We start from the raw sequence: 13,741 nt of genomic DNA on the forward strand, positions 1-13,741 counted from the left end.
TTATAACTCGATCAGAAACTTGTTCAAGCACTTGAACAGAGAGCATTCTATGACAATAATCGTCAGCAAGGAGGACACCAGCGCCCAAAAATACAGTGGCCCAACTCAGCCTAAACAGGCTGAATTGAATTTTTGTGCAGGATTGGTGAAGGTATCTCTTGAATGTGAAGCGAAGTGTAGCTGATTATAGGGCCGTTTACGTATTGTGTCTTTTGCACATGCAATTTCATTATTTCCAATAGAGGCGTGCAGCTTGTGTACAAATATTCAGAGTGCATATTGCGTGCGCTCTCATTTTCCAGGCACACCATTTGAAAAACACAAGTCATGCAACAAGAACTGACCAGTCAGCTTCTAATTACCTCAGACAAACATGTCCAGTTTTCTTCTAAATGTCTTCTTTTGTGTAAAAAAAAAAAACAGATTTGGAACAAGGGTTTAGGCAAACCCTTTAGGTCTTTATAGAAGTCAATTCAATATGTCAAGCAGCTGCTGTGATTAATTCATTGTAATGTTTTTCAGTAAATATTAAATTACTGAGAGAGCCGCAGTTTATTTTATTTTGTATTTTTATAGGCATATATTATGTTTTATAAGTAACTTTAAAGTTAAGTAATTAGTAATCTGATTACTTTTAACATGAAGTAATTAGTAATGTAATCAGATTACAATTTTCCAGTTGTCTCCAGTAATTTGTAATCTATTACTTTTTAAAGTAACTTACCCAACACTGTTTGCAATAGTGGAATAGTGCAACAGCGATGTGCACGAACAAATAATTGACAATAAATACAAATATTTAAAAAATATATCATTAAAAAACAGATCTCATAGTGACTGTAACCTACATTCAGAGATCTTTCTTTAGAAACAGAACAAAGGCTCTTCGCTGATCTCCAGAAGAGATTTCCCATACCTCTTTTGCAGACTAAACTATCCCGCACACACAAACATCCCCTAGACGAAACTTGGAGGCAAAGCCAAAAATGGCAGCGCTATCCAAAATGTGATCTTAATCCACTGACCAAAACATAAGGGTCCAAACGAGAGCAATTCTCCCATGCATCCAAGCAAACACAACCCTGCCAGCTCTAGTGTGCCGCTGACGTTGCTATAGCAATGCCAGACACAGCACCAAGCAAAGAGCGGCCATCAGCGTGTGCTTATGTCTGTGTGTCAAGAGATTTGTGCCCTGTTTGCTCCAGCAGTGTAGTTAAAGGGAGTGCCAGCCCGGTGGATGTGTGCGAGCTTGTCTGCTGTGTGTTTGTTTGCGTGCACCTGCCTCTAAAAGTGGGCATGATGGTGTTGGCATTGCTCAAGTCCTATGCAGAGCTGCTGCATACCTGAGCACACCTGAACCCTGAGACGATAATCTGATAGCTGACGTGCACGTACAGACACGAAGCTGGAAATTCCTTTCCCTCGCTCACAAACCCAAGCAGAAGAAGAAAGGGACAGGCCTTTCTTTCTTTCTCGGTTTCTCTGAAGTACCGAGGCGTGTCCAACTGTACATCTGCGTGTCTGCGTATTTGTTTAATGTAAATCTGCCTTTCGAAAGTCTTCAGTGAGGCAGAACGAAAGCTTAAGACTGTGACTGGGAAAGAAGAAAGACACCCATACAAAATCACCAATCCGAACCCTCCCACCTACTACAACCTTGCAATATGTAGCTTAAAAAAAGTCTTTCTTGAAATTCCTTGTTCTGAAATTGTGGTTTTCATTCACATAGGATTTTATTATTAATTTTTTTTTTGTGAAACAGTTGAAAATTAGTTTTTATGAATGCACCAAATTGAAAATGCATAATATTTAACATCAATATTCTACCCTATCTACATACATTCTTTTATAAAGCATTTAAAATAATAAAAACTACCATGAAAACTATTTAAGTAATGACACAAATGAATCGTTGAATCAGTTATTAGAAATAAACATTATAAATGATTCATGTAACTGGATTTTAATGCTTCACTTGTCACCTAGCCAATTCATTAAAGGGTCACGAAACACGCAGATTTGAGATGTTGACTGTCATATATGTGTTCCACGTTTCTAAAAACACTATTAGGACACATTTATTTCACTAAAATTGAAAATTAGCTGTTTTCACGTTATTAAAAGCAAATTAGTTCTTCCAGTTTAAAATTAAAAATTCGAAGCTGCATCACAGCGATGAGATCATTAAGTAAATTCCAGCGTGAAGATTGGCTGTCTGTTCCAGCCGGTACATGGTTGACGTCTTTGAGCTTCCAGCATTAATTCATAAGAAAGAACCAATCAGCCCTCTTTTTAAACGAGATGCAACTTCATGAATAACCATGATATAGCTTCAAAGACTCCTTTTACTTGTTACAGTGTTCAGAGAGACTCCACTTTTTTTGTCAATCGTAATTCAAACAAGTAGTAGAAGAATTGTTTGGGGACATGGGTCGTCAGTGTTGTGTTTATAAATCAAAGGTTTTGTTTCCATTTTCCCACAATGAGAGCTGTTCCAGTTGTTGTTGATTGTCCTGTCTCTACAAATTTGGTAAGTGTGTGATCACTGTTCTTTGTTTTTTGTCTACTCAAACGGTAAAGTTAGTATCGTCAGCAGTACTCTCTCAGTTTTTTGAAGACATACCTTAGTCAAAATGATTTAGTAACTAAATTTATCACTACAATATTCTGAACTGAAAATCCATCACTTCCACCCAGTTCTCAGATCCTCTGTAAATGCTAAATCACTATCTATCTCCCCTGCTTCTGTGTTTGTGTTGCTGGTGTTAAAATCAGCTTTAGTGCATGTAATAAAACTCCCCTTTTCATGCAAACCCTTCCACCTAAACAAAGCTGGACTCATCCACTTTTCCTTACTTTTTCAAACTATAGGTGTAAGAACAATCTGCTGAAAGGAGGGAGGGATTCGTGGCCCTTTAAACTAATTTATACTGAATCACAGAAATTAATCGGTTCAAGATAAAGCCTTTAATTGATTGATTGCGAACTTGATTTGCATCTTAAAATGTCAACCAGAGTCCCCAAAATCAAGGAAATTATTAAAACATCTGTCTCAAGCCTCTTGAACTTTACTGTCATTTACCAAAAGAAAATGTTAAATAAAACATTGACATTCCATTAAGAAAGTTAAAACCATGTAATTAACCACAATTTAACCATGATTTTGCTATACAAATCCTAATTTAACTGTGGTATTTGTAGTAAAATTGTGTCTAAACAAAAGGTAAATCATTAGACCTTCACTCCAAATAAATGCTAGTTTTTATGAGTTGAATTGTTTGTGAAAATAGCATACATAAAAGCTTTACCATCCAAAACATGCCCAAATGTTCACATCCACCCTCCCAAATCCCCCTTAAATTAAAAACCTACACTAAAACTAATTTCCTCACCCACACACACGCACACACACTCTCACACACTAAAACACACAGTAATTATGAAAGTGCCTTGGGTTCTAGAGCCTTGCTCTCTTTAAAAGTTGACCTTTGCCTCAGTTCAATCTGTCGAATAACTCGAAGCATCAATCATCCCTCTCGGAGCTCCATCTCTCCTTTTCTCCCTCTGCTAATGGCTCTCATCCCTCATTCATGAAGACAGACAGGAGCGAGTTGTAACTCACCTCATAAAAGAGACAGATAGCATGTCATGCGCAGAGCATATGCATCACGAGAGAAGCGGCGGAGGGGAGAAAAGGAAAAGAAGCTTTCCTGGCCTTTCATCTTGTTTCATTAACATTTCATATTAGCACATTTTAGGGGGGCCGTTGTGAAAAAGAATATACGCGAGACCCTGCGCCTGCACGTTATTCATCATTCAGCACTGCGAGATACGTTGTCCATCTCCACACCCTACAAATTCTTGGATGGGCTTTCGTCCTTTTTTTTCCGACTTGCGCTTTCTTTCGCTCCCCTTCTCTCTCTCTCTGTTTCCTTCTTTCGCTCTTGTACTCTCCAGCGTCTGGCAGAGCGAGTGTTTTTCTCCATGGAAACCGACAAAACAGTCTGCCTAAGCCAAACTCCAGCTCTACAAACAGAACCAAATCAAATCTATCATCCAGTCCTGTTATTCCTCTCCCTGTCTTTCGCTCTCCTTCAGCTCAGCCAGTTCTGAAGGATACAGTTCCGAACACAGACGTCATTCCTAAACTCCTGGGGATCGTTAATATTTGTGTGATGAGGTTGCGCATAAAATGAGAGCGCGAGCGAGAAATATAAGGAATATAAAAGATGAAATCATTGACGCCACGCGAGGGTGTAAATTCAGTTTGAGCGCTGCGGTTAACCTTCCTGAATGCTAACACAATTTGGAGCGCGCATTCAACCGGAAAAACTGGCCTTTCTGATTCAAACCCACTTAAATGACAAAATCCCACAAAAATGGATATTTGTCTTGGTTACATAAGCGTTTAGCCCGCAGATGGAAAAGACGACCGATGTCTAGAGGTACCACGCTTCCAGAGGCTTTCCCAATGAAACACGTTGTTCTTCCTGGATTTTGATGGACCCAATTGATGGTGGAAGTCTTTCAATGGCAAAGTAAAGGGGATTTATCTATCTTTTATTTCCAGTGCGTGCTGTTTGTGGCTCAGTTCAAACCATAGACTTCAAGGTGAAAGGTCACGCTCTGTTAAGCAGCTTAAAAATACCAATAGAGCCAATTGACTAACTGGCTTCTTCATATTAACTTCCACATGCTAAGAGATTTGCGAGTGTGCGTGACAGATTTCGTGTACAAGTTCACTGCTACCTTACAAAACAGCATTTCGCAAAGAGTGTTGCTACATATCGTGCTCTGTGCCAGCTTGTTTTATCTGTGGTTTTGATATTTGAACGTGTTTAAATAAAAGGAAGACAGAGGAACATATGTAGTGCACTCTTCAAAGCTTAATGCTTGCATAAAAGAGTCTAAAAAGCAGTGAAACTAATGTCCTAATCTTTTGTATATAGGCTCCAAAAAGTTTTCGCATGTTCACACCAAGAATAATAACTATTATGTCAATGAATACAATTTTCGTTCAAAATAGGGTTGCACAATATTGAAAAATTCTAACATTGCGATAGTTTTTTATTATGCGAAATATTATGATATGAATACAATTTCATCATATGACTTCATTTCTGTATTTGGAAAGAATGTATAATGTTAGATCAATTGGGATGATTCTGCACTGGAAGTGCAAATCCATCAAATCTAATAAACAATCTATAAAATTTTGGGGGGCACATTTTCATTGTCTGTATTTGCTTGTGTTGAGAGTGTTTCATGCACATGTTTAGTCAGAGATTGATGAATTAATGTTTACTATTTGCATCTCCATAACATCTAATGAGAAATGTAAGGATATCAGCACTGCAACTAAAGCAAGGCTAGTCAACGCGTCCATCTTCCTTATAGCAACCTATGGCTGTGAGACATGGACGATCAAGGTTGACGCCTCCGAGTTGTGGTGCTGGAGAAGACTGTTGCGCATCCTGTGGACAGCAAGAATCACCAATAAAGAAGTCCTAGGGTGCATCAAGCCAAAGACCTGTGTAGCAATTCACTCGAGACGGCAGTCATGATCAGTGGGACTAGGAGGAAGAACTTGGTTCGATGCTGTCAAATCTGAAACCAACATGAGCAAACATGCGTAGCGATTAATAGAACTGTGTGGAGGGGAATGATCCATACAATGACTGAAAATCGACCTCAATTGAACGGATAATTGAAAACCAAATAAACAGTCTATGAACCTTTTGAGATTCCCAGACACATTTTCCTTGTGGTCTGTGCTACTTGCAGTGCGATTCTGTATTTGCATGTGTTGTGAGTGTTTTCATGCACATGTTTAATTAGAGATTGATGAATTAATGTTTACTATTTACATCTCCGTATAATCTAATAGTAAAGTAAGGATATAAGCACTGCAGCCCATGGACAGTGAGAATCGCCAATAAAGAAGTCCTAGGGTGCATTAAGCCAAAGACCTCGCTGGAAGCCAAGATTACCAAACAGAAGTTATCCTATTTTGGTCTTGTCATGCATAGCAATTCACTCGAGAAACCAGTCATGGTCAGTGGAAGTAGGAGAAAAGGCCGCCCAAGAACTCGTTGGCTTGATACTGTCAAATCTTATACCAATATGAGCATGGGCAAACTCAAAGAAGCAGTGATTAATAAAACTGTGTGTAGGGGAATGATCCATAGAATGATCGACCTCAATTGAATGAATAATTAAAACTTTAATAAACAGTCAACAAACCTTTTAAGGTTCCATGGCACGTTTTCATTGTGGTCTGTGCTACTTGTAGTGCATTTCTGCATTTGCATGTGTATTTTCACACATAACAATCTATAAATATAATCAAGAAAAAGACATAATTGAAATAAAGTGTTTAATCGTTTCCCGCGTATAACAGTATTCACGAATAATAACTGACTGATAAAAATAAAAATAATTTAATAAAATTAATCCAGCTGAGGTCACAAACGGTACAAATGCTTATACCTGAATGTTTTTTAAATCATTATAGACCATTTCAACGTGGTGATGTGACTGGCCCATGAACATTTCCTGCTTGTTGTCAAACTATTTCACATCTTTAACAAGAGGCGATTCAATCATAACTTGTTGTTATAACAGCTATCGTAACATTATTTATCAACATTGCATATCCTGCGATGTGACTATTGCAAATGATTATATTGCGATATCGATGCGGAAACAATATATTGTGCAGCCCTCAAAATTCATTTTAGTATTCACCACAACTATTACAATAGCTGAAACCCTACTATTGGAACCTTTCAAAACATGAACAATAAAAACATTGAAAGACAATCACAATCCATTCAAATCAAACAGCTCAAACATTTAAGGCTCCAGACCACAAAACTACAGCCTTTGCTTTGCTTTATTGTGCTAATCTGGATGCCGATAGTTATCATTAAAGTGATCTGCTGTAAACCATCCTTAATCCTTCAAGATTTATCACGAAATTCTATTATCCAGAGGCTCAATGCAAAAACGAACCAACACCAATTCGCATAATCACAACAAGAACACGTGACTGATGAAAATGCCACATCATTAATGTAGCCACAATCCCCCCCATTCATTCCGATTCAGAAGTGCTTCTCGCAGCGACACGATCCCAACTTTTCAATGAAAGAAATGCTTACTGCAATATAAACTTCCATTCACAATCGCGCATAAGGAAAGCATTTGGTTGGGGGGCGGGGGGAATAAAGAGGCTTTGCATAATTTTCCACATTGACTCAAGAGTGCGTTCCTTGGCTTGGCTGCGGCTTCCGCTTTTATATTCCCCCAGCCTGTGATGCAGTTTGTGCTCAGTAAAATCCTGAGTGAGAAACTAGCCGAAGAAGCCAGAGACGGAGAGAGAGAGAGAGAGAGAGAGAGGAGTAGGATGTACCAGTGTGAGTTGGCAAGAGGCAGGATTTTCCATTGACACTGCCCTCCCCAAGGTTCCCCTGTCTCCTTTACTGTGGGACGTTCTCAGAGCCTCGGTTTCTCCTTCCTCTGATGGGACAGTGGTGCGGGGAGAGGGCCGTGTTTCCTGCTGTTCTCATCGACTGGGTTTTGGCTCGCCGATGGACGAGTGTGTTTTCCACACCAGGAAAAGAGACGGGGGAAAGAAGCAGGAGAGGTGGGAGGTTGAAGAAAAGAAAATAATACAATAAAGCCCTAAATGGAAAGGACTTTGCTGTTTAGATGTCACCTTGAAAAAGTGTTTTTGGTCTATGTATAGCTCTGAAATGCTCCTTGTATAATATTGTTGCAAAATCTCTTGTTATTATTGTTGTTGTTGTTTTAGACAATTAGTACTGCACTGAAGGAAAGGGCAAATGTAAAATTCATTGTATTTTGTACAATGACAATAAAGATTCTGATTCTGATTAACCTTGACCAGCAGATCTTTAACATTTTCAGATTTAAACATGGATAAATTTAAATGTATAATCTGTTCTCATTTTGATCCAGAGTGAAGCGAACAGACTCTATAAAGGCTTTGGTACTTGTAGTTTTATAACTAAAGCTTACATACTACTCTCACCTGTCTTTTGTCATTGACACTTTGCGATTTAAAGCATTCAAATGTATGCATTTGCACCTGCAGGGCTGCATTCTAGCGAGCTAGTTGGACAGGATGTTTTGGTCTGTGTGGTGTGTGTTTTGGTAACACTTGAGTGTGCACAGGCTCATCCAGTTACCACAGAGCCTTTGTCTTCAGCACACAGACACAGACCATCATGTGGCTTTGTGAATATTTTCTGACTCAAACTGTTTTGTTGTTTGAAAACCTCCAAATAAAAGAGTGCTTGTGGTTTAACTAAAATAAATTAAAATGACTTTAAATCAAAGCAATTAAATGCAATACTGACATAAAAATATAGTTATTTTATAAAGTGGAGAAATTATAACAAGATAAAAATCAAGCAGAAATATGCAAAATAAAATGAAAATATAAATAAAAATAAAAGATATTTCTTTATTCAAAATAATAAAAAGCTAACTATAATAAATTTGTAAGTTTATGCACCAAATAACAAAATCTAAAAAAAAATCTAGTTATTTTTATACAAAAATGTAAAATAATAAACTGACAAAATCACAAAACTGAAATCACCAAAAAATTTTACATAAATAAAATTAGGATAAAATTAATAAAAGTTTAAATAAAATATAAAAATAAAAGCTTTCATTTTATTTAAAAATAATAAAAGACTAACAAGAATAATGCTTTTTTTATGCACTAAAACGACAATCTAAAACTGAAAAAGATTTTTTATATAATAAAATCACAAAATAAAAATCACAAAAACAAACTGAAATCAAGACAAAAATGTAAAAAATAAAATATATAAATAAAAAACAAAATAAAAATTCTTTTAAAGTGTGCAAAATAAAATATAAAAAAAGGCTTTTATTTTAATTCAAAGTAATAAAACAAACTAACTAAAATAAACGTTTAAGATTATACACTAAAATGACCAAATCTAAAATTGAAATGAAAGTAAATTAATTAAAACAAATTTGATAACTGAAAACTAAAAGCTCATATAAAATAGGAACAAATGCTAACAAAAATAAATACATCAATTAGCAAATCTAAAGTACAAAAAAAAGTGAAAACCCTGTTCAAGTAAAACCTGATTTTCAATGTAAATCATTCAATTAAAAAGCAGAAACCAATTTCCCTGATAATTAGTCCCCTATGTTGACATAAAGTGAGCATACCGAACAAACATCATCATTTACAACATGATCGGATTTGAAAGCCAGATGTGAGCGATGCACGGTGTGAACAAAAGCCTGCAGTCTGACTGACCCAACAAAAGCAAACAGATGAGCAGTGGCCTACATGAACACCGCCTGCGCCCTCATGCCACACTCCTCCATCTCTCCTGCCAGACGCTCAGCCAACAGCAGTCGGGCAGCTGGGAGCGTTTTAGACCAACATTTGCACCAGGTTTCAACCATAAACAATGAGCTCATTCTTTCGCATCTGCTCCCAGAGACGCCTGCACTCACGCTGGAGCTCGCAGTTTTTAAGGCCAGACATTACAATAACATTTTGTTTAACATTGGATCTGTCAGTTTTTAGATTTTAGGTCTTTTGGCTTTTAATGAAGTGCCTTTTTATCAGTCGAATGTAAAGTAAACGTACAAAATACACATAAAAAAAAACTACTTTTGTTGCATGTTTAAACTACTTATTTAAAATGAGTTGAAAAAACAACACAACTCTTGTGCTTTTGGGGTGGGGGGCAACTTAACTGTTTTTTGTTCCATCCACTTACATTTGAAAAAATGATTAAGTTAACTTAATCAGTTTGTGTTGGGATAACATTGTGTTGAACCCAATTTTTACAGTGCACTTTTAAGTGTTTCTTTAGTCGCACTTCATCAAGGAAAGGCAATTTTATTTATTTAGCACATTTCATACACAATGGTAATTCGAAGTGCTTTACATAAACAAGAATAAAGGAAACAAGAAAATAAAACAAATAAAATAATTAAAAATGATTAAAAACAGATTAGAATGTGTTAAACAGGTTTTAAAGGAATGAAAAAGAAAAGAAAAACATGAGAGTGATCTGTCATTCATAGCACAGTGCTCATTCAGTAAAGGCACAGCTAAACAGATGTGTTTTCAGCCTTGATTTGAATGTGCCTAATGTTGGAGCACATCTGATCATTTCTGAAAGCTGATTCCAGCAGCAGGGGGTGTGCAGTAGCTGAAGGCTGATTCACCCTGCATTGAATGAACTCTTGGAATTTCTCATTTATTTGATCCTAAAGGTCTGAGTGATCTGTTAGGTTTGTACTCAGTGAGCATATCAGAAATGTATTGAGTTCCTAGGCCATTTGGTGATTCATAGTAATACTTTAAAATCCATTCTGAATGTAACTGGGGGCCAGTGTAAAGATTTGAGGATAGGTGTGATGTGATCTGATTTCCTGATTCTGGTAAGAATCCTGGCAGCAGCGTTCTGGATGAGTTGCAACTGCCTGACTGTCTTTTTGGGAAGGTCAATGAGGAGTCCATTACAGTAATCCACCCTGCTGCTGATAAAAGCGTGACCAAGGCCTCAACGGAAACAAAGCATTGAATTCATGCAATGTTTATCAGTTTGTATCCGTTTTTGATTACTCTAAGATTTCAATTACAGTAAAGAAAATTTTCTCTAAATGATTTTTTGGTTTTGTCTCCACTGAGCTAAAAATCTCCACTTTATCAGCGCTTACATACAGAAAAAGTCATTATTATTATTATTTTTTTTTTTTTTTACATAATTTGCCTGATTACAATATTTAGGTCTAAAATATTGCGAAAAGGCTTTTATTCTGGCTGTATTTTCAGGACTATTAACTGATTCGCACTTATACACAGCACCTTATAACAATATACAATGCAATACCTTCTCATACGCATTTGTACACAGCACCATATAACAAATCTGTACATACAATTCAACATGCAAAGTTTTTGTGTAACTGCATCTCTGTTTAATGTTTGTCATATTTTCTTATATTATTTTTCGTGTTGTCACTTGTCACTTTATGTATACTGGAAGCTTCTGTAGCCAAAACAAATTCCTTGTGTGTAAAGCCCACTTAGCAATAAAACCGATTCTGCTAAAAAAGGTACACATACTTTGACTCTAAAGGCCCCCTGTATTCTTCAAACTAAGATCTTTTTTGTACTTTCTTTAAGGGTAAATTTAAGTTTGAAAAGGCCGAGTGGCGGTGTACTGTTTCCAAAACTTCCGACACCCCCTCCACCCCCCAGAAGCAGTAGGCGAGGTTTAAATGTGTCGTGCAGTTTGCGTACTGCTAAACACAACAACGATGATGACTGAGAGATAAGAACAGTTTCATAAACATCTAGCAAACAGCCTTTTCAGCACCACCGCAGCATGTGACATTGCTCTATATTTGCCGTGGACAGACACCAAATGATACAATGTTTAGAACTTCATCAGAAGTGGCACGCTGCGGTTATGCTTCTAAGTCTTTCTGCGAGTTATAGTGCAGGTGTGAATACATCTGACTGTACCAGCACTGCTACTCGACCCTGCAGAGTATTTATGTTGCTAATTTGTTGAGTTGGATGTTTTACTCCTGTCTGCCTATGAACTGCAGGAATACAAAGCACATCAAGGAAGGTGGAGCTCCACGACATTCCGATTTTGTTTGACCTTCTATTGTGCTGTGAAATGTAAATATAATCTCATTCGCATATGTAAAAATGTTTGCCATTTTTAATGAAATCAATCAGCTGAGGATGTATAGTGATAAGTAGTTCATTTCTTTTACTCTTTGTAACATCATTTTGTTCCACATTTCTTTCACACTTTGTCCTGTTTTTATTTTAACGTTCATTCACTTATAACTTTCTTCTGAGGGGAAAAAAACTGGCCTGGGATCAGCAGAAAAGGGGAAACATACATCAACACCCAATATGGCAGCGAGAGCAACATCAAGACATTTTGTCTGAGTCGTTTCCTGTTTAAAGTAGGATGTGAAAGGATAAGAGCCTGTAAAGCTTTCCTGATGGCTTCTTCACTCTTTAACAGGGACGCTTCTTGCCTTTTTATTTAACTTTTTTTTTTTTATACAAGTTTTCTGTTGGTAAATAGCATTTCAATTTAATGGGACCTCAGTTCAAACTGATGTTTGGTCACTGTGTTTCTTTGATGCTGTGAAAAGTCACATGGAGAGGAGAAACAGCTTACAGATTGGATAAAGACCTGATCCATACTAGCAGTTTACCATTAAATAAAACTTTTTTTTTCTCTGCAATAACTTAAAATGCATATTACACATATTCAGTATACACTCACCGGCCACTTTATTTGGTACACCTGTCCAACTGCTCGATTATGCAAATTTCGAATCAGCCAATCACATCGCTGCAACTCAAGGCATTTAGGCATGTAGACATGGTCAAGACGATCTGCTGCCATTCAAACTGAGCATCAGAATGGGGAAGAAAGATGATTTAAGTGACTTTGAATGTGGCATGGTTGTTGGTGCCAGACGGGCTGGTTTGAGTATTTCAGAAACTGCTGATCTACTAGGATTTTCACGCACAACCATCTCTAGGGTTTACAGAGAATGGTCTGAAAAAGAGAGAATATCCAGTGAGCGGCGGTTCTGTGGGCACAAATGCCTTGTTGATGCAATGACAATGAGTTCACTTTACTCAAATGTGGTGGAACAGAAGTTTTGTATCATGGATGTGCAGCTGACAAATCTGCAGCAACTGTCATGCCAATATCGACCAAAACCCGGTACTAGTAAGGTGTACCTAATAAAGTGGCCGGTGAGTAGATATCTTTATTATATTTCTTATATCTGATTTCCAAGTTGAGTGATCAAAAATGATCAACTATATGTATGTTAAACTTGTTTAAAATTATATATGAAAATTATAATACTGTAAACTAACTATAATAATAATAGTCTTAAAATGACATATTTATCATATTTTTGTATTATTGCAAGTGTCTTATCAAGGAATGAGATTAACCGAAGGGACAAATTGATTGGTTGATTTGTAACAATGATGTATTTGTAATATTTAATACTCAATGAATGCAGTACTTAATAAATGTGCATTTGGCTGCGTGTATGTGTGTGTGTGTGTGTGTGTGTGTGTGTCCTGATGCCAGGGGAAGTGCAGGGGTCACCGTGTGTTGTGACTGCTGAGGAGGAGGACAAGAGAGTGTGTGTGTGTGTGTGTGTGTGTGTGTGTGTGTGTGTGTGGTGGGGGGGCTCTGCTCTCTCTCTGACTGTAGTGTGAGGACAGACAGATGAGCAGGTGGCGCTTAGGTGGGGGTGAGTGCAGGCTGTGGGGGATTGTGGGTAATGCCAGACTTTTCTGCCCTTTACGCTCCACATGCCTTCATACTGCACATGCCTCAAACAAGCGCACCAGTTACTGTGTGTCTCCTACAGCACGTGTACTGTACATCATGTGTTTTTATCAAGCTCAAAAACTTGCCAAAGGGGTTGTGATATGAGAAATCTAATTTGCCTTCATCCTTTGATTTATTTCAATGAAAACCTCCAGCAAGTGTCAATGCTCAAAACGCCCTCCTCCTTACAAATAAAGCTTAATAAAGCATTGTATTGCAATACAATATGGAATAGCTAGCAGGTTTTGATGTTGTTTCTTATTTAATTGTATCAGCCAATTAAAACATTGGATTTGTAGATTGCTTTCAAGGAC

At 37.3% G+C, this 13,741-nt stretch overlaps 1 protein-coding gene and 1 long non-coding RNA gene across 4 annotated transcripts in view; one reads left to right on the forward strand and one right to left on the reverse strand.

Annotated features, from left to right (window-relative positions):
* LOC137496334 (uncharacterized) overlaps positions 1–13,741 on the forward strand; it is a 197,673-nt gene that overhangs the window by 172,087 nt on the left and 11,845 nt on the right. Inside the window, exon 6 of one of the 3 annotated variants that reach the window (XR_012384201.1) lies at positions 5,398–5,749. The exons of 1 other annotated variant lie outside the window; for it this stretch is intronic. This is a non-coding gene — a long non-coding RNA (uncharacterized lncRNA). Of the gene's footprint in view, positions 1–5,397; positions 5,750–13,741 lie in introns of those variants that run through there. One more of the 3 variants, XR_012384204.1, reaches the window with a different exon arrangement.
* skia (v-ski avian sarcoma viral oncogene homolog a) overlaps positions 1–13,741 on the reverse strand; it is a 120,573-nt gene that overhangs the window by 57,057 nt on the left and 49,775 nt on the right. The gene's annotated exons all lie outside the window — the stretch shown is intronic.

The sequence above is a fragment of the Danio rerio genome, chromosome 8 (genome assembly GCF_049306965.1).
Source record: "Danio rerio strain Tuebingen ecotype United States chromosome 8, GRCz12tu, whole genome shotgun sequence".
NCBI lineage: Eukaryota > Metazoa > Chordata > Actinopteri > Cypriniformes > Danionidae > Danio > Danio rerio.